The following is a 21,836-nucleotide window of genomic DNA, read 5'->3' as shown; positions in this document are numbered from 1 at the left end:
GAAGGATTTATCAATCTTGTGCCCTCTCTTTGGACTGGTGGTGTTACACCATTAGGATTGGCTGTGTCTCTCCACCTGAGAACTTTGTGGAGAGAATGTGTGTACCAATCCCCGCAGCTTTCTGAAAACACACCACGCAATGCACTGCTCATATCTGCTCCCTACAGTGCCCTCAAGACTGAGGTCAACATTTTCAGCAATGGAGTGAAATGCCTGGGAGGGACTTGTTCATTTTTTGGCTCTGTTGTAAGAAGATTAGGCGATGGAGTGGCAAGGCTCTTTCAACACATTCAGCTCAGCAGCAGCCTGTGCTTCAGATCACAGAGATGGAGTTGAGCAAGCACAGGCAAGGAGAGGCAAGGGAAGAGTCAGTTTTTGCACAGTATATGAAGGACACCATGGTAAATGCCCTTCTCTGCTGGGACTTTAAAACCAACTGTAATTAGTGAGTGAACTGAGCATCTCTTGCTGATTCAGGTAGTCCTCTAGGAAAGTGGATGATGCCTTTGAGTACAGAGACAAATCCCTTCCAACACTTGCTGCTCACCTGCTGTATGCTATGCTGTGACCCCTCCAGACTGAGAAGTGGTCTGGTCCAGTATGTTTCTGACCACTTTAACAACCCTTATAGGCAGTCAAGATGGGATTTGGCTTTTACAAAGACAGGATGTTATTTAAGGATTGAAGACTGCTGGGGAGTGACAGGATACATCTGATGAAGTAGGGCAACAGCATCTTTGTCAAAAGGCTGACCATCCTGGAAGAGCTTTAAACCAGAAAGATTGGGAAATGGAGGTTATGACCCACAGTTAGGTGAGGAAACAGAGGTTTGTAGTGAAAAGCAAATGATGCAAGTGGGTGGGAACAGGAGAGATGTCATGAATGGTAAGATAGGGCAAACGGACGCCTACGTCAAATGTATGTCCACAGCCTGAAAAACAAGCATGAAGACCTAGAGCACTACATGCAGAACTGCAACATCACTGGAACAACTGAGATGTGGTGGGACAGCTTGCATGACAGCAGTAATGTGAGGGATGGATGGCTCTTCAGGAATGACAGGAGGGAAGAGGACAACAGAGTTGTCCTCTATGTGAAGAGGCAGCTTGGATGTATGGAGCTCTTCTACAGGATAAATGGCATGCTGGTTGAGAGCTTGTGGGTCAGCATTGGAAGACAGGCCAATAAAGATCATATTGTGGTGGGACTTTGTAACAGACCACCTGATTAAGGTGAGAAAATGGATGAAGTCTTCTAACATGAAAGTCTCTGGATCACAGACTTCTCAGTACTTTTGAGGGGTTTCAGCTTCTCTGACATCTGCTAGAAGGGCCACACAGTGGGATGTAAGCAATACAGGAGAATTTTGGAGGATGCCAGGGATAAATTCTTTAGGGGAATTGCTGTATGTCACCCTTGTTTCACCCATTCAGTTTCCTAACTGAATCCGATACACACAAAGAAGGAAGAATTAGTTGTGGATATGACTATGAGTGGCATCCTGGGCTGTAGTCATCCTAGGGTTCAAGATCCTGAGTGACAAAGGTAGGTAGGACAGTACAGATCCTGGACTTCAAGAGAGCAAACTCTGGCTTTTTCAGGCAACTGACACGTAGAATCCCATGGGAAACAGCTCTGAAGTGTAAAGTAGCTCAGAAAGCTGCCAAGGCTGTAAGTACAGCATCCTCTAAGCACAAGTGTGATATGCAGGATGTCAAGTAGACTTCTCAGGAGACTGGATAGTGCAAACAGGGAATTCATGACTGAGTGCCAGTGCAATCGAACAGCGTACAGGAGTTGAGAGCAGGGATAGGCAACAAATGAGGAATTTAGAAAGATTGTGCAGGCACACAGGGGTGGGGTTAGGAAAGCCAAGTTCAAGTAGAGTTGACACTTGCAAAAGATGTGAAGGGTAACAAGAGTTTCTACCGCTACATTAGTAGTAGAAGGCTGAACAAAGAAAACATGGGACCACTGCTGAATGGGGTAGGCTATTTAGTGACAATGGACACAGAAAAAGCTGAGGTACATCATGCCGTCTTTGCATCAGTCTTCACTTACAAGCTCTCTTGGGCTTCTGGGCTTAAAAGCAGGGTTCAGGGAGGAGAACTACCAGCAATCATGTCAGGGACAATTTGCCAGAATTCAACCCATCCAAGTCCATGGGACCAGACAGGCTGCACTCAATAGTGCTGGGAGAACTGGCCAATATTGTAGTGAGGCACTGTAATTTTTGAAAGGTTGGGCAAAGTCTCCAACAAGGGGAGAAAAGTACATGTTACATCCATCTTCAAAAAGAGCAGGGTCAGCCTCACTGAGAAGTCATGGAGCGAGGCTTCTTGAAGCACGTTTCTGGGCACATGAAGGAGAAGATGGTGATTGGGAGCAGTCAGCATGGTTTTTACAAGGGAAAAATCATGTCTAACCAATTTGATTGGCTTCTATGATATAACAAAATGACTAAATTTCTGGTGAAGGGAGAGAACTGGATGCCCCTCACTTTCAGTTTAGCAAGGTTTTTGACATGCTGTCTCACAATAATCTTGTATCTGAGTTGGGATGTTACAATCTGGATAGCTGCACAACTAGATGGAAACAGCTGGTTGGATGGTTTGGCTTCATGGTTAATGGGTAGTGCTACACCTGGAGGCAACAAGTGGAGTACTGCAGGGGTCTCTCATTGGGCCTACCCTGTTCATTAACTTTACCAGTCACCTGAAGGAGGCACTGTCACAGTTTGCAGATGACACCAAATTGACAGGGCAGGACGGAGAACCAGACAGTATGCTCAAGGGCATAGCAGCCATTGAGAGGGACCTAGGCAGCTTATAGGAATGGACCAGCAAGAACCTTCTGAAAATCTACAAGGACACATGCAAAGTCCTGCACCTGCAACAGGAGAAACCCCTGCAACTATACAGGTTGGGCGCCGTTTGGCTGGAGAGCAGCTTTGCTGAACAAGACCTGGAAGTCTTGGCAGACAGTAAGCTGAGCATAAGCCAAGAGTGTGCCCCAGCAGCGAAGGCTGACGGCCTCCCGGGGTGTATTAACAGGAGCAGTGCAAGTAGAATGAGCAAAGTGATTATCTCACTCGGCATTCGTTAGATCATGTCTGAAATACCACATCCAGTTTGGGACCTTTCAATACAAAAGAGATGTTGATCAACTGGAGTAAGTTCAGTGGAGGTTCAGGATGATCAAGGGGCTGCTGCAGGTTCAAAGTGATCTATGGCAGAAGAGCAAAAGATAACAGGCATAAATTGAAGTAAGAGGTTGTATCACACTGGATATTGAGACAAACTTTTTCATCATGAGGACAATCAAGCATTAGAACAGATTGTCCACAGAAGTTGTGGAGCCTCTATCCTCCGAGGATTTCAAGACGCAACTGGATAAAGCTCTAAGCAACACAGTCTGATCCCACAGATAACTCTGAGACCTCCTGAGGTCCCTTCTAACCTGAATTATTATACGATTCTATAAACTTCATGGAGTTCTCGTTGCTGTTGGAGTTTGCCTCTGTGCCCCATTCCCAGTGGGCCTGGTGACACACCATGGATTCTGTGTTCAGGTCGGGCCTGAAAGAGTAAGTTCTAATGGCTTTTAGTGGAAGTTATCTCCAACATACACTGGTCTCATGCTGACTTACAATTGTCTGTGCATCCTGGGGCTTATGTGAAGAATTAAAAGGTTCCTATCTTGCTTTGCTTTACCAGAAAATACCTATTTTCCTATCTTGCTTTGTTTTACCAGAAAATACCTATTTCTTCCAGCTTTTCCCCCTTCTTTTAGCATACCACTTTAATGGTTCTGCTGATGACTGCTTGGACTCTTGGGAATGCCAGTGTGGCCTGACAACAGGTCAGCATTTTTCAAGGCTAGTGGAAGATGGAGAAGGGACACGGTAGCCCAGAAAGTTATGGAAAAAGAAAAAGGGGGGTGTGGGGAAGACAGTGCTGCCCTGATTTTTCCCGTGTAAGGAGAATAAATGCAACTGCAATAGCACTTTGACAGTAACACTATGACACCAGACCAGTGGCAGGAAATGAAAGCGGATGTTGTTCAGAGCAATTTTTCCTCCCAGAACTGCAATCACAATGTACACAACCAACAAAATTACTGCAGCATGGTCTTAACCAGAGTGACTGATGTGATGTAGCTGGCTTCTGTGCAAAAGTCCTCTCCAGCTGATGCCAAACAAGGGAAACTCCTGTTTAACAAAACCAGTACACTCTACTGTCTACATCAGTGAGAGTAGCTGGGACAGCTTTGGGAAATGCCTGCATTCACAGTCTGTTGCAGTCATGCCCCCTTCTCCCTTCTCTTAGTGTTGAAGCAACTGTAGAAAGCAAAGCAATCACCAATGTTAGGCTTCTGGGTAGTCAAGAACCATGGCATGAAGACTGAGAATGGTAGTGACAGAGAAAGGAAGCTGTTTCCTGATTCCATTGGACAGCCTTCAACTTCACTGTTCTTGAGCTTGGATGGGAACGACAAGCCAGTGTCCCAGGTTTCCTCCACCATGGAAGGCCTTATATGAAGGCCAAACTATATGTGGCACCGTGATGAACTCTTAGTCAAAACTTTCATGTTGATCATCTTAAGTGAGATAATTTTTGACAAGCCCTTGACCATAGACTTACTGCCCTAAATCTTGAACCAATATGCTGATAATAAGCATCCCCTTCCAGCACTACTGCTAGGAAATACTCCTGGCAGCAAAACCTGACCCCCCCTCTTTCAGCATAGCCTCACATGAACTATGTTATTTCTAGACCCCATGTCTTCCTTCTGTAGGAGAATGAAGTCTGGGACATCTACCTTTGAGAAGGAAGTAAAAAGAAAAAAGTAAAACCTTAAATTTAAACTGGATAAAGAAAAGGAATAAGGATAGCAAAAAGAACAGCAAAAAACCCCCAGAAGGAATAATAGCAAAAAACAGCAAAATGCAGTGCCCATGCCAACAGGCCCTAGAAGCAAGCTGCTGTGGAGGCCGCCTTTGAGCTACAATACAGGTCATGGAGAAACATAAACAAAGTGGAGTGATCAGAGAATGAGGTACACACAGTGATGAAGGCACCACAGAAAATGCTAAATCTTCCAGATGACTACATGGAATTGAAAATTCAAGTGCTAGACACAATTAAATTCTGTAAATGGTTCTGAACCCAGAACCTGGGACAGTCTTTGCCCCCAAAAATCCCTGTGGACATTTAAAAAATGGTAACAAATTTTTATGCCTTAATTTCCCAATTTGTTAAATGAAAATAAGAAGTTACCTACCTGAATATTTTATAGGCTTCATTCCTTTGATGTTCAAAGGGCTCTAAGATCTTAGGAGGGTAGACTGATACAGAAGTACAAAACATATTCTTTTTGATTACCATCTTATTGATCAAAATTTCTCATATATTTGGAAATTCCCCCTGAATTGAAGTAACTTTTCAAAACCACATAGCAGTGTTTGACTACATGTGAAAAATAACCTGAAGACCTTTGTTCCAATTAAGCTAAAGAGATGGGAAATTTATTCAGAATGCTTGATTAATGTTACTTTAAAAAAATCTGTAAGGCTCTGTAAGATAATAAAACAGCAAAAAAACCACAGAGGAGTTCTCATCTCAAATCTCTTTGGGTGTCTGATCTGGCTACAGCAGAAGACAAAAAAAAAGTGAAATTTTCATTCTTGGAGAAATAACCTATTAAAAAAAAGTCTGTGTGAGGTACATAAAAAGGCATTTACCAAGGAATGCATGTAATCAACCTTCCATTAAAGAAAGGTATGTTTTCAAAATCTAAATGCATTGATGGCATTAGCAAAACCTTCCAACAACTTGTACATGACAACATAGTGGACACTTTTCATTTCATTCTATAATGCAAGACCTTCTGATAATGACATAAATAATCAGTGACTGATACTTGTAAAGTAAAAATGCAGTCCATTTTAATAAGAGAATATACCTTTCATCTTGTCCAGTGGCTAGTTCATAGAAGATAAGAATCTACTACTGCTCCTGATGGTGCTTTCAATACTGAGAAACCAACTCCTTGTGAGCTTAATCTGATTAAACGTGACAGGCTTGATATTGATATGATATACAGACACACTAATATGACATACAGCAGTTTTATTCTCTATTTGAACATCTGGTTTTATCCAATATGTTATAATAGATATGCTGAAGGTACAGGTCTTTATTGATCTTTGAAGGATTTAATTGTTGTGATTTAACCAACTGGACATGGATCAGAAGAAAAGACATTTTGAAGTGTTGTGCTAATGAAGTCTTTTGCCTTTGTTGAATCAGAGTTCACATCTGATAATCCATTTTACTTAAACCAAGTTTTAAACTGAGTGCAACATTTCAGTTTAAATTTGCCTAATTCTGTAATCATTACACCTGTTTTACATAGCAGTAGCTACTACTGATTTTAATATGGTTATGCCTATTTTATATCAATGTGACAGGGAATCAAACACGGCCCAAGTACTTTAATTTGATTCTTCTTAACCTTCCGTATTCACACAGCTAAGTTGTACGTAATCAGTATGTATGAAATGAGTAAAAGTTTATGCTCTAGCAGTGCCCTTGAAAATTGGAGTATCTGTACTTGCATGATTGCCACGAAGTGCCAGGTAGAGCTGCATAGACCTGAGCTGTAGAAGATCAAAGCACTTCAGTCCTGCTGCTTCTGTTAAGTGCTAGATGTTGTTCAGAAAATGCTAAGTGAAGTACAGATTTTCCCTAGGCACTTATAATCAAGAGTATTAAATCTATGCAGGAATTCACTATGATTTTCCAGATAACTCAACCAAAGATCAGAAATTTCACAGAAGATAAAATAAAACACAGTCTTTTATACATGAATAAATCACAGTAGCATTTGCCGAAGTATTCACAAGAGTATTGGAAGGTCTTGGCTCCTTATGACAAATTCACAGACTTTAAAAACTTTCTCAAAAGGTATACAGAAATAACTATAGGGACCTTTCTCAAAAACTATACAGAATTATCTATACAGAGAAAGATTTCAGTGTATGTTGCTTATACAGACTTGTCCCACCATCATGAGCTCCCCTTCTGAACTACTTCAGAACCATTCTGAACTACTTTCACCTTAACCTGACAATCAGAAGAAACAGTGACTACAGCAATTGCTCGAAGGTTTTTACATTGTTTGTAGTGGCCTTTGAGGGGTCACTGCAGTTGAATGCTACATTCCCTAGTCTGACGGGTCTTCCAGTCAGGTCACTTGAAGAAAAGCATCATCAAAAAAAGTCATCTATCTTCATGAAGAGGTTACTGTCTGTGCATGGTAAAACGCTGTCTTGGTTTCAGCTGGGATAGAGTTAATTTTCTTCGTCATAGCTGGTGTAGTGCTGTGGTTTAGATTTGGGATGAAAAAATGTTGATAACATACTGACGTTTTGGGTTGTAGCTAAGCAGTCAAGGACAGTCCAGCTTCCCGTGCTGGGCTGCCAGCGAGCAGGCTGGGGGTGCACGGGGAGCTGGGAGGGGACACAGCCAGGACAGCTGACCCAGGCTGCCAAAGGGATATTCCATACCATACGATGTCATGCCCAATATATAAACTGGGGGAGTTGGCCAAGGAGGGGACACGGCTCAGGAACTAACTGGGCATCGGTCAGCACGTGGTGAGCAATTGTGCTGTGCATCACTTGTTTTGTATATTCTTTTATAATTTTTTTTCTGTCCTATTGAACTGTCTTTATCTCAACCCACAAGTTCTACTCATTTTCTTTTCCAGTTGTCTCCCCCATACCCCTGTGGCTGGGGGGAGGGTGAGTGAATGGCTGTGTGGTTGTTTAAACCACAACGAAGGGGAAAAGCTTATTCACGTACCACACTGTAGCCACCTTCCTTCACTGTTGGCATAACACTGAGGGTCTTCCATAATTTCTGGTTGTGATGACAGGTATCAACATTTCCTGGGTTCCCAACAGCCTGCATTAGCTAAGCAACACTGCTGCATTATCTGAGCAACCAGTTGGGGAATTTTCTGACTTAACAGGCAGGAAATACTGAGTAGCTAGAACTAACACATCTCATGAATACATATAGGCTTTAAAGAGTTTCTTATTAAAAAAGAGAAGTTCAAACAAAACCTTATCTTGTTTCCAACCCTTTTATTAGGGTAGAACATGCCTGGACTTCCAGGAAACCCCAAAGGTATGGCTGACCCAGCTTTATTTAGTGCTCTGATAGAAAGTGAGGAGCCCAGAAACCCTGCAACCATTGAGTCCAACACTTCCAGGTTCATTCACTCTTCCCAGGGCATCCAGTCTCCCAGTTCCCTTCATCCTGCTGGGGCTCCAAGCAGAGCATCCAAATTGTGCCCTGCAGCTGGTGTCTTGAAGCTGAGCTCCCTGCCTCAATTTCAACATTTTCAAAGACTGTTTTTAACACAATATTTTTATCTTAAAACAATTATTAATAAATCCTTCCACATCAAATATTGACATTTCTACCTTTGTTTCTAACATAAACAATTTTCACACAAGTTTCCCACAAGGCAGATATTTCTGCTTTTAACCAGCTCTGCTCACAATTACTTCATGTATTTATCATAATGATATGCTGGTAAGACAGAAAAGTACAACCATCCTCATGTTACAGGGAAGGAACAGGCTTGCCAACTGTTAAAGAGGACTTCACAGAATCACAGAATCACTAGGTTGGAAAGGACCTTCAAGATCATCAAATCCAACCATTAATCCAGCACCACCATGTCCCCTAAACCATGTCCTGAAGTGCCACATCCACACGTTTTTTGAACATTTCCAGAGATGGCGACTCCACCACCTCCCTGGGCAGCCTGTTCCAATGCTTGACCACTCTCTCAGTGAAGAAATTTTGCCTAATATCCAATCTAAACCGCCCCTGGCACAACTTGAGGCCATTTCCTCTGGTCCTATCGCTAGTTACTTGGGAGAAGAGACCAACACCCTCATCACCACAACCCCCTTTCAGGTAGTTGTAGAGAGCGATAAGGTCCCCTCTCAGCCTCCTCTTCTCCAGACTATACAACCCCAGTTCCCCCAGCTGCTCCTCATAAGACTTGTGCTCCAGACCCCTCACCAGCTTCATTGCCCTTCTCTGGACACACTCCAGCACCTCAGCATCCTTCTTGTAGTGAGGGGTCCAAAATTGAACACAGGATTCAAGCTGCGGCCTCACCAGTGCCGAGTACATGGGCACGATCACTTCCCTACTCCTGCTGGCCACACTATTTCTGATACAGGTCAGGATGCTGTTGGCCTTCTTGGCCACCTGGGCACACTGCCGGCTCATGTTCAGCCGCTGTCAACCAGCACCCCCAGGTCCCTTTCTGCCGGGCAGCTCTCCAGCCACTCCTCCCCAAGCCTGTAGCGTTGCATGGGGTTGTTGTGGCCAAAGTGCAGGACCTGGCACTTGGCCTTATTAAACCTCATACAGTTGGCCTCTGCCCATCGATCCAGCCTGTCCAGATCCCTCTGCAGAGCCCTCCTACCCTCCAGCAGATCAACAGTCCCACCCAACTTGGTGTCATCTGCAAACTTACTGAGGGAGCACTCGATTCCCTCATCCAGATCGTCTATAAAGATATTGAACAAGACCAGCCCCAGAACCGAGCCCTGGGGAACACCACTTGTGACTGGCTGCCAGCCAGATTTAACACCATTCACCACAACTCTCTGGGCTTGGCCATCCAGGCAGTTCCTCACCCAGCGAAGAGTAAACCTGTCTAAGCCACGAGCCGCCAGTTTCTCCAGGAGAATGCTGTGGGAGACACTGTCAAAGGCGTTACTAAAGTCCAGGTAGACAACATCCAGAGCCTTTCCCTCATCCACTAGGCGGGTCACCTGGTCATAGAAGGAGATCAGGTTGGTCAAGCAGGACCTGCCTTTCATGAACCTGTGCTGGCTGGGCCTGATCCCTTGGTTGTCCTGCAGATGCCCTGTGAGCACTCTCAAGACCAACCGCTCCATAATCTTCCCTGGTACAGAGGTCAGGCTGACAGGCCTGTAGTTCCCAGGATCCTCCTTCCGGCCTTTCTTGTAGACAGGCGTCACATTGGCAAGCCTCCAGTCTTCTGGGACCTCCCCTGTTAACCAGGACTGCTGATAAATGATGGAGAGTGGCTTGGCAAGCTCCTCCGCCAGCTCTCTCAGTACTCTCGGGTGGATCCCATCAGGCCCCATAGACTTGTGGGTGTCCAGGTGGTTTAGCATGTCCTTGACCGCTTCCTCCTGGATTATGAGGAGTACATTGTGCTCTCCATCCCCGTCTTCCAGCTCAGGGGGCTGAATACCCTGTGGATACCTGGACTGGCTATTAAAGACTGAGGCAAAGAAGGCATTAAGTACCTCAGCCTTGTCCTCGTCCTTGGAGACAATGTTCCCCGCCATATCCAGTAGGGGACGGAGATTCTCCTTGCCTTTCTTTTTGTTGTTAATATATTTGTAAAAACATTTTTTATTATCCTTTACGACCGTGGCCAGACTGAGCTCTAGCTGGGCTTTTGCCTTTCTAATTTTGTCCCTGCTTGACCTAACGAGATCCTTGTACTCTTCGTGAGTTGCCTGCCCCTTCTTCCAGAGGTGATAAACTCTCCTCTTTTCCCTGAGTCCCAGCAAAATCTCCCTGTTCAGCCAGGCCGGTCGCTTGTGTGCGCAGCTTTTGCTTTACTTAATAAACTGTCTTTATCTCAACACATGAGTTTTCTCACTTTTACCCTTCTGATTCTCTCTCCCATCCCATCAGGGGGGAGTGAGTGGCTGCGTGGTGCTTAGTTGCCAGCTGGGGTTAAACCAGGACCGCACCATACAAAATAATCTCAGGTACATCTCTTGGAAAGCTGATATGCTAGAAGAGATGTGAAACTGGATTACCGGCAGCCAGAACACCAGTGTACCACAGTGTGACTCAACACATAAATCAGGACACAACTCCTCCACTGATTTCCTGGTCTAGTGGAACTCCTGAGAACCTCCCCACAGCCGTGACTCATAGGGAGCGTGGGGAAGATTACTCCAGCACTGTTTGCATAAACAAGGGCAACTGACTGTTTCGTCCATATATATATTCTCACTGCTGACTTCTGGATTGTTTATTTTCAATCTTTAATTTCCACTCTTTACCATTGCTCCATACTAGTTAGTTGGCCCTCACTGTCCCCTGAATGTTTCCCTTTGTGAGGAAAAGTTTTGACTCTCTAGTATTTCAGCATCAAATAGAACACTGTTTCTTGAGCTACAGACTCAAACATTCCCCCCTCAAATTTCCAGTGCTGCATTTCCATTCCCTCTGTAAAAGAGACCTTTGGAATTGACAAACATTGCACAACATTTATCAGTTAATTGTTATTTAAATCTTAAAAGTCTTCTAGATTTAAATCTGTAATTGGAATCATGTTATTATCAAATGGCAGATCTTCGTGAGAGTGTAATGAGGTGACTGGATAACACATAAACAGTAATAAATATGAAGTGACACAGAAATAAATCCTCTTAATAGGAATATGGATTAATTTCCACTACTATGATCAGTTTATGAAAGACAGAAAATACTACTATGTAAACCATAGGAGGAGGTATCTGCAGAAAAAAATACATCAGGCACCTTCTGCCTCCCCAGCAAGAAGAAAGAAAATGCTGCCAGAAGCAACAAAATGGGTGGTTTAGACAGAAAGACAAGATGAAGGAGAAAATGAAAACATAAGGAAGGGACTGGCTCAATACAGTAAAATTAACAGAGGCTGTGGAAAGGTTCATATTTCATTTGACACCAAGGATTGTCACAAGCCAACTATTTACCTCACTGGGTTCACTGGACCATGAATTACCAAAAACTTTGGTGGAATGATTATTGCTTGCTACCTGATCAGCTAAACACCTATTTTTTTAATTTATTTTTTTGGCTGAAGATTATCTCATTTCCATGCTTAAAAAGTAATACTGCTAGAGAGCTTGTTTCATCTCACAATTGTTATTTCTGAGATGATATTTTTATAATGATTGTTTAAAATCTCACTTCTGTTTCCACTGATTTTGAGATCTCAGGAACAGACTTAGAGAAATAGAAATACAGAAGACACCTTGCTAATGATCCCAGAGGAAGGACTAGCTATAAACAAGCATGGATTTCAGGGGTGTGTTTTAATTATTTGGTTCATTTCTCAAGAGCACTGAGGAAGAAGAGAGACTGTAGGCAGGAACTGAATTCAAGGAGCTTGGCAAACCAGGAGAAGAGAAGCTTGGCAAGAAAACACTGCGTGCAGGGGCCATCCTGTAATTCAGTTCACTGCAACTTATCAGATTGACAAACTCCAAATGCCACTGAAGTGAAAGGGAAAAGCCAGACCCTACAGGTATATGTTGGGTAGGTGCAATCCGAATCAAATAGCTGAAACTGGGATCCCACATTGACTCCTGATGCAGCACAAGCCGTTACATGGCATGTGTGCCATCTCTCTTCCTACCGGGCTCAGGCAGCTTTTCCTTCCACTTCTCAGCACCTCTCGTGGTGCCTCATAATTCAAGGTAATGTGGTTTTTTAATGTATGCATCAGTCTGATCTGTATTGAAATTGATGCATAAAGTTCATCCCTGCCTCCTCTTCTGCCACAGTAGGCTCCGATCTCCAGTTTTCATTTCATGTTTAATTACAAAGCACCAAATTAAAACTAGGACAAAGGTGAGTAAAGTAGAATTTAATAGAAAAAAAGACCTAAATTCAAACGTACCATTCATAGAAAACTCGTAATGTAGTAGGTGCCTATTTGTTTAGCCCAAAGACCTTCTTGCTGCCTATCAGTTTGCTTCTGTGCATGCCCACAGCCTGCTTCGGCGCCCACCTCTCTTCAGGCCATCACCATCCATGGACAACGCCCCTCCGCTTACATCCAGAGAGCATTTCTAGGCCATGCTTTGTGCACACTAATGGGATTAAGCTCTTTGCAAAATGCAGCTGCAATCTTTTTCCGTGTGGAGAGTGACAGCAGAAAACTGCCCACGCATTTCAACAGCAGCACCGCAAACGGGGCCGTGCGGACGCTCCCAGCCTGTGCCCTCCCACACGGCTCCCCGGGCAGGTAGCTATGGGCCAGCCGAGGCTGCCTGCCAACCTGCTCAGGGTTGTCTGCTGTGGAGAGAATTGAAGATGGATCGGGTCTGAAAGAGAGCAGAAGACAACTATGGCTCACCTACAACCGTAAGGACTCTGGGGCACTGCTCTGGGAGGGTGTTGGCTGCTCCAGTGACTCTGCATTTCACATAAATCAGTCAACAGAGATCTTGGGAAGCGAAGAGCCCTGTGCACAGTGCAAATATCGTGTAAGACCGCTATTTAAAAAAAAACACACTTTTTTTCAGAGATCATTTCTGTTTGAGACATCAGAAAGAAAGATCTCCAGTTCCGCAAATGAGTGCACACACACTCACTACTTCATCACTTCTGCAATTATTCACCAAACATGCTGACTTTAATCCTGCTCAAGTCAATAAACTGCTAACATCCTAAATTTAAGCACCTGAGGTAGATTTTGCTGGTTATGGGTTTAGACTAATATTTTAAATCCATCTCTTTTCCCTTCATTTTTACCTTAAGAAGCAACAAAATACAAACCCAAACATAAATTTCCATGAGGATTTTCCTGGTTTCAAAGGTGTTCTCCTAGACAATTCTGCTTTCCACCTCTGCACAGGAGAAGCACAAGCCACGGCACAGTCCAGCAGCAGTCTGCACGCACCAGCACTAGCAGGAATGTTCCTGTATCTGTATTCAGGGTTTTCTCACGTAGAGCTAAGATGACTTAGCAGAACAGCCCTGCATCCTTACGCCATATCACATCTCCAGCCACAAGTTACAAATACCCTTGCTGACTTACTGAAATGGTCTTAATTTGTCCACTAGTCAAACTATAATCTGTGATGAACTCTTTATGAAAATGGACAACGCCTGGGGCTCAGTCCTGATCCCTTTATAATCTAAATATTTGCACTCTTCAGGAACAGCAGGAGCAAGGTCTTTGCCTGATAAACCTCAGAGTTCCCTTTTAGAAAGGGTGCAAGTGAAAAATCACACATTTCTTTAAACTTGAAGTGTGATAAATTTTGTAGCCTTGTGATATTTTTTGCCAGAAAACTGTCTGTTCAGTACAGCTTGCCCTCCGTACCATTCCTTCAGAGAGCATAAATAAATTATTCCTTTTTTTTCCTCTCTTTAAAGAAACAGTATACAAGATCCTGAGTGTACTAAAGTGAGTGGCAGCTCAGGGTGCTCACTGGAGAAGCGCTGCATGTTACAGGATCAAGCCTAAGTAGAAAGTGTGTGATCGCGTTAACACAACCCCAGGGAAAAGACAGTTCAAGGCTGAAGTTCATGTGGGGAGACTGGTTGGTGTCATAAGCTGTGAAACTGCAAGTCCTCTAACTGGTGGGTTGTCGCAAAACGATGAGTGTCTGTCCCTCTACTGCTTTTTACAAATGTGTTGATTTATCTTCTTTTGCTTCAGGTAGTCTCCTGCAAAACCAGCATTAATATTACAGAAACTGGGCAATCACTAAATATGTATAATCCTTCATGCTGTCTACACAGTGAAAACAGAAATTCTGGACAGTCAGTGTTTCTAGGGGATTCCAGGTTTTTTCTTTTCTTGCCAGGTAGGTAGAAATCAAACAAAGAGAAATGTAACCTTCAGCTTGCTAGGACAGACATGGAGATCTGGATCATTAGAAAGTCATCTTCTGTCTTTACAAACTGGAAAACTGCCATTTGGCCCTTTGACATATCTGTGGCAGCGTGGTTGAACTTTGCATGTTCTGCTAACTTGTCGGTGTAGCAGGTGTTCTCAACCTTGTATTTTCACCTAGACACACAATTGTACATTTTTCTCTCATATTTGAACTCATCCTGTGTATTGTGAAATACAGAACAAAAATCAATTACTTTGACTTCAGGTCTCTTATCCCACCACCATACAAAGCTCAGTTGTGCCCCACAGACACTGCAGTTGCTGTTGTTACTGTGTTAGTGATGAGGTTCTGGTTTGAATCAGTCTTCACCATCTTAGTGATAAACACAGAACTAGAAATAGTCTCAGCTCCAGAGGACTCACTGTTTACTGTTTTACTCCAGAGCCATAAAAACTGATTAAACTACAAATGTTATTCTAGACAAACTGCAATAAAATCTTCACACTATGTCATAACATCGCAAATTCTCCATTGGCCAAACATTGCTGAATAAACTATTTAGAAGTACTTCTGAGTCCTGAAATGTATTTATTGGAAATATTTCACTCTTCTTCCTGTAAAAGCCAGCTGCATTCATTATGATGAACTCTACTTTATTTGCCCAAGCTGAGCCTCAAGGCACAGTAATGAAGTGGAGGAAATTTGGTTTGTGAGGCAAAGAAAATACTTTGTGCTTATTTGATTTAAAAGAAAAAGAAACACAGCTGTTTGGATGTTTGGGAACCTTGATGTGTGGGCAAAGCACAGGTGATCCAGTGTAATAGTCATGTCAGTTCCCTTCTTGCACTGCATTCCACACTCCACAGCCATCACTTAACTGGTTGTAGAGGGTTGTTTCAGCTGCACATTAATTGTGCCATGGACACACTCTGTATAGCTCAGAGGTTATTAATACAAAGTTTATTGGCTCAGGTGTGATGCTACACAAACAAGGTTAAACAGCTTTCAGCATTGGTTCAGATCTGGAAGCGGTTTAGCCATTTTTACATAACCTCAAACATGAAGAATAAGCTCTGGACCACAGTACAAAACCAGGAAGACTCAGAAGTGCAACACCAGGACCTTCAACTTCATGGAGCCACAGTAGATCCAGCAAGCTCCTGCTCAAGAAGGTCTTTCTTGATCCAAGCTGGTGCTAGACAGATGCACTCAAATATCCATGCGCAACACTTGCCATCCAGCTCATGAGGAATCTTAAGCATTGAAAAAATGCAGAGCAGGTGCACCTGAGTGGCTCTTTGTGGAGGAAGCCTCAGGACTCAGCCCAAGCTGGCAAATGCACTGGATCCACAGTGACTATGCAGAACCAGTCAGGCATCCCTGTAACAGAGGAAACTTCAGGGTGTCCTATGGCATTCATCCACCTGTGTGACACTATTTTCAAGTTATCTCAGCTTCATATTAGTCTGAATGATGAAGTGATTGAACTTTTGTTACTCTCTGAAGAACATGCAAAAACCTCAGTACTGGTTATACAATGCATGCCAAGAAATTTATGTGCGGCGATACAAAGCCACAATCATAATCTGAAATTCACCTCTTACAAAAATGCATGTCTGGAAAGCTAGTCATCCAAACCCCAGCAGAAATACATGCATTGACTTCTGAAGATAAGACCTTATGGCGAGATACAGTTCTTAAAAATCACAGAATCACAGAATCATTAAGGTTGGAAAAGACCTTTAAGATCATTAAGTCCAGCCATCAACCCAACACCACCATGCCTGCTAGACTATGTCCTGAAGTGCCACATCTACACGTTTTTTGAACAAGTCCAGTGATGGTGACTCCACCACCTCCCTGGGCAGCCTGTTCCAATGCTTGACCACTCTCTCAGTAAAGAAATTTTGCCTAATATCCAGTCTAAACATCCCCTGGCGCAACTTGAGGCCATTTCCTCTCGTCCTATCACTAGTTACTTGGGAGAAGACACCAACACCCAGCTCACCACAACCCCCTTTCAGGTAGTTGTAGAGAGTGATAAGGTCTCCCCTCAGCCTCCTCTTCTCCAGGCTGAACAACCCCAGTTCCCCCAGCCGCTCCCCATAAGACTTGTGCTCCAGACCAGCTTTGTTGCCCTTCTCTGGACACGCTCCAGCACCTCAACATCCTTCTTGGAGTGAGGGGCCCAAAACTGAACACAGGATTCAAGGTGCGGCCTCACCAGTGCCGAGTACAGGGGCACGATCACTTCCCTACTCCTGCTGGCCACACTATTGCTGATACAGGCCAGGACACTGTTGGCCTTCTTGGCCACCTGGGCACACTGTGGCTCATGTTCAGCCGGCTGTTGACCAACACCTCCAGGTCCCTTTCTGCCAGGCAGCTCTCCAGCCACTCCTCCCCAAGTCTTAATAAGGTATAAAGAAAAAAAGACTTGCTGTGCCTCACGCTCAGAAGCACAAAACCTGACAAGCATTTGAAGGTTAGCTGTGCTGAGGTGTGAACCTTGCTGACCCAGGTCCTGCAGTCAAATAAACACCTCTTGGTAGCCGGAGTTCAAAAAGAGAGATGCTATGACATGGACTGAACAGGAACTTCAGTACAGGGACTCTCAAGCAGTATTTCAAGAGAACATTAGGGGTTTTATGTATATGTATATGTACACACACACACAGGCAAAAGATCTAAATATCAAATTACATATAAACTAGTGTGGCTGCTCAACAGAAGAATCTGCCATATCCTGTAAACAGTATCTTGCACTGGATTTAGCCTTGTCCTATATACTGCATAAATAAAGTGATTCCTCTTATTTTTCATACATATAGTCAGTTATTTATACAGTCTGCATAGCACTTAATTTTTAAAGAGTATTTTGAGTTATGATTTAATCAGACTTCTACACAGGCCTTTGGATAATCTACAGGGGAGAAATACTAGGCTTGTTTCATTCACTGAATATGATTTAAAATGATGTGCCAGAATTTTTTTATTCACTTCTATGCAAAATAATCTAGCTCTCCATGATTCCTTGTGATTGGGATACTATTTAACAAGACTACTGACGGAGACAGTTTAGCAATGAGAATTAAATTCTCAAGTGCACTAAAATCTGCTTAGATGATCTTAACCAATTATGCACTGATTAACTCCGAGTCCCAGTCAGGTATCCAAGGTGAAAGAATGCTACAAGAACACAGAGGAAACACTGAGATGCTGCAGAATGATGTAGGATGGGAAGCTTTAGGAAGGATAAAATGAGATTTAGGAGACTTAGCCTTGGAAAAAAGTCTACAGGCTCCACTCTGTTGTCCTCACAGCTCCACAGAAAGGAACTGTACGCACTGCGGTGGAGCGTGACTGATGTCTGATAAACTCCAGCAATGCCAGCCTGGCTGTTAGGCTCCGAGGGACTTGTTGCCAATCACTGTAAGTTTAAACACCACCGTAAGCACTAGTTGCACCAAATCTAAAGCACAAAGGAGTACGGCTAAAATTCTGCTCTTTCGCCAGCAGAACAGAAAAACAATAGTATAAAGAGATAACGTTGACACTTAATCTGTCAATATGCCTTGGAATTATCACCGAGATAAAGAGAGCACAAGGGACTGGTTCGGGCTCAAAATTAACCACCAAAAGAACCATAAACACTTTAGGGGGAAAAATTCACACTCTGTGCATAACCATGGTGCGTACAGAAATTTCAGTCACATAGATCTTCTATGCAACTGTGACGGGACTCTCGTGGCTAGATGAAATAAATATCAAGTCTTGCAATAGTGATCAAAGAAGGGATATTATGCAAAATCCATCTTAATTTGGCTGTCCTTGTATACCTCCTAAGACATCAACCTGAGGACATATTTGAATGATGGCTTTCCTCCAAATACAGCAGCAGACTACATTATAGACTTTATATACATAAAATGCTGACTGGACACTTCTGCTGCGCAGAATATCATTTATCATCAGAAAACCCTGGGGAACAAAACATGTCCCTGGATTAACACAAATTTATTAAAGCTACCATTACAGCTTTGTTTATTAAAAATATCTAAATGAGTACCTCTAAAAATCCCTCACATGCCAAAGGAAAATGTTAGAAGATAATTATTGAAAAACCTTGACTCTATCAGTAGGCTAAATGGTATCAGAAACAATTCAGCTGAACTTGCATTTAAATTGAAGAACATGATTTCTTGGTGTGGTTTCATCTGAAGAGAAGAGTTAAGCCCCAGAGACATTACAAAACCTTATTTCAGTAAGCCAGATGAACAATCCAAAGTCAGTTTCACAGATAATAGATGACAAATATGGCACAGGAATCGAGTATTTGAGGTTCCTAGGTTTATTTCTCTTCTGCTGTTGTAACTATACTCCCACCATCTACTGTATTTAATTGTATTTAATTTTTTCCAAACTTAAAATATGTTCTCTTCACCAGCAAACTGTGATTTAATATAGTTCTATTTAGCATAATACCATTTTCTATTAATGCTCTGAAGTGTCCCAACTTTACAATATTTCATTATAGATACAGCTTTAGATATGTTCATATGAGCTAAATTAAACTATTATTCAAGTTCTGGCACGTCATAAGATATAAGAAAGAGCCAGCAGGAGGAGGAGCAAGATGCTGACAAAAATTCTGTCTGAGCAAATCATTAGTTATTCTACTGAACGCTTGAGGATAGATCAGCAGAATCCTGTAGCAAGAAATGTCATTAAAAAAAAAAAAAGCCCTGTAGTATTTCTCTCTCTTTTCTAATCTCTCACAACAGTTAGAAAAAAAGACTGATCTGATCAAATTAATTTATTTTTTCTTTTTACTAATCTGCCTTCTATGAAAATAAGACTTTCCAAACAAAAATTAACGTTTGTCCTTTGTGGCTGAGAAATTTCACCATGAAAAATACACAGATAAAGGACGTGATAAGGGGGAAAATTCTGACGTAAACAACATCACAGAAGAAAGTTCTGGGACAAAACAAGGGGGAGTTGCACATGAAGATAATTTCAAATTACCCCATAATCATGTTGTCGCATTGATGGGACACTCCACAAAAGGAATCCTCAGAAGGAGTTACGGAGTCAAGTCCAGACAACTTTAAAAAATCGGTTTGTATTTAAGGAGGATGTGGAAAAAGGTAGAGCAGCTTTCTAGACTAGCAAGTGACTAGCAGTTTAAGGTAAGTTTCGCTAATGGAAGAGAGCAGACTGGGTTGTCTATGCAGCATCAAACAAGACAAAGAGATAAGAAGGGGAAGAGCTACAGAGAGCCCTGAGAAAGAAAATGGAAATCTCAACTCTTTTTGCTGTGATGGGGAAGCGACGGTAAGAAGATAACTTCATGTCCGTGGGACTGAACAAAAGCAAGAGGAAAACCTAAGGCAAGAAGAAGAGTTTGTTGCAAGTTTATGGTGGATAATAGCAGTCATAGCAATTACCACTGCTACTCCCAGATTTTGTTGCAAAAGACCACACAGACAAGCTGGCAGAGGGAAGCATACAGGAAACTCCTCACACACATCTTCTCTTAACGTTTCCAACTGCTTCACTGACTTTTTCCTGCTCCATGGGAACCCTTTACCTCCTGAGAAAACTAACGAAAGCCGTTCCATACAGCTTGGTTATTGTTAGCAGCAGCCAGTTTTACCTCTTTTAAAAAAAAAAAACAGTACATAAATGGTTTAGTAGTAAGTAGTCGCAATTAAACAAAAGATCTGGTGCTTCTCTCACACGAAATGGCATAAAGCAAGAGCTCACTGAAGTCAACAGGGGCACACAAGGATAATCAAAAGAATGTGTCTCACAGTGTAATTATGGATCAGCCAGGACTGATGCAGAATCAGGTCCAAAGTATCTGGATTCCATCCTTGATCTTATTCTTTGCAATTTTCTTGGATATTTGTATTTCTATGAAAATCTGACCGGTGAAAATCATCTTTTCTGAATTATGTGAATGATCAGGCAAGTGATCATGCCCCTGTACTCAGCACTGGTGAGGCCACACCTTGAATCCTGTGTTCAGTTTTGGGCCCCTCACTACCAGAAGGACGTTGAGATGTGGAGTGTGTCCAGAGAAGGGCAACGAAGCTGGTGAGGGAACTGGAGCACAAGTCTTATGAGGAGTGGCTGAGGGAACTGGGGTTGTTTAGTCTGGAGAAGAGGAGGCTGAGGGGAGACCTCATCGCTCTCTACAACTACCTGAAAGGGGGTTGTGGCGAGGTGGGGTTGGTCTCTTCTCCCAAGTAACTAGTAATAGGACAAGAGGAAATGGCCTCAAGTTGCGCCAGGGGATGTTTAGATTGGATATTAGGCAAAATTTCTTTACTGAGAGAGTGGTCAAACATTGGATCAGGCTGCTCACGGACGTGGTGGAGTCACCATCACTGGAAGTATTCAAAAAACGTGTAGATGTGGCACTTCAGGACATAGTCTAGCAGGCATGGTGGTGTTGGGTTGATGGTTGGACTTGATGATCTTAAAGGTCTTTTCCAACCTTAATGATTCTGTGATTCTGTGATCTTAATAAACAGTTATTAGTTATAGTTTTGTGTTTGGATTTGTGTATCATCAAATGACAACCTAAACATTAATGTACCAATGGTTTTACAAAAGAGACTAATTAAGAAGCTTTTTTAACACAGTACTGATCAGTAGTATGGTCAATATTTAATATTATTTTTCTATACATCTAATTAGTAGAGAGCAATATGACCATCATGAAAGAGCCATGCTTCTACCAGAAATCATATTTGCTACTTGCGCCAATAGCAGCAGCATTTCCCATTGTCACAGAACAATTCAAATAGCTAAATATGATTCAAAAACATCAAGTATTTACACAGATTAGAAAACCAATTACAATTATAACAAGTATAAAAGAAAGCTTTTGTAAGGTCTGTGTATGTTTACATGTCACTTCACACCAATGCCTACTTAAAAGAGGGCTAGGAAGTATTGTTCTATAGAAAAGTATCTTATTCTTCCACTGGAGCAACCGGTTCTGAGCAGCACAGGTAGAGATGGAGGTTTTCATGCTCTGGAAGGCCAGGCAGTCCTTTCCCGTACGGCCATCCCAGCTCCGCGGTGACAGGAGGCCTCACCGGAGCAGCAGCTCCTACACGCG

Source organism: Phaethon aethereus (genome assembly GCF_964289735.1).
Source record: "Phaethon aethereus genome assembly, chromosome: 1".
Lineage (NCBI taxonomy): Eukaryota > Metazoa > Chordata > Aves > Phaethontiformes > Phaethontidae > Phaethon > Phaethon aethereus.
Note: the sequence above shows the minus strand (reverse complement) of the source record.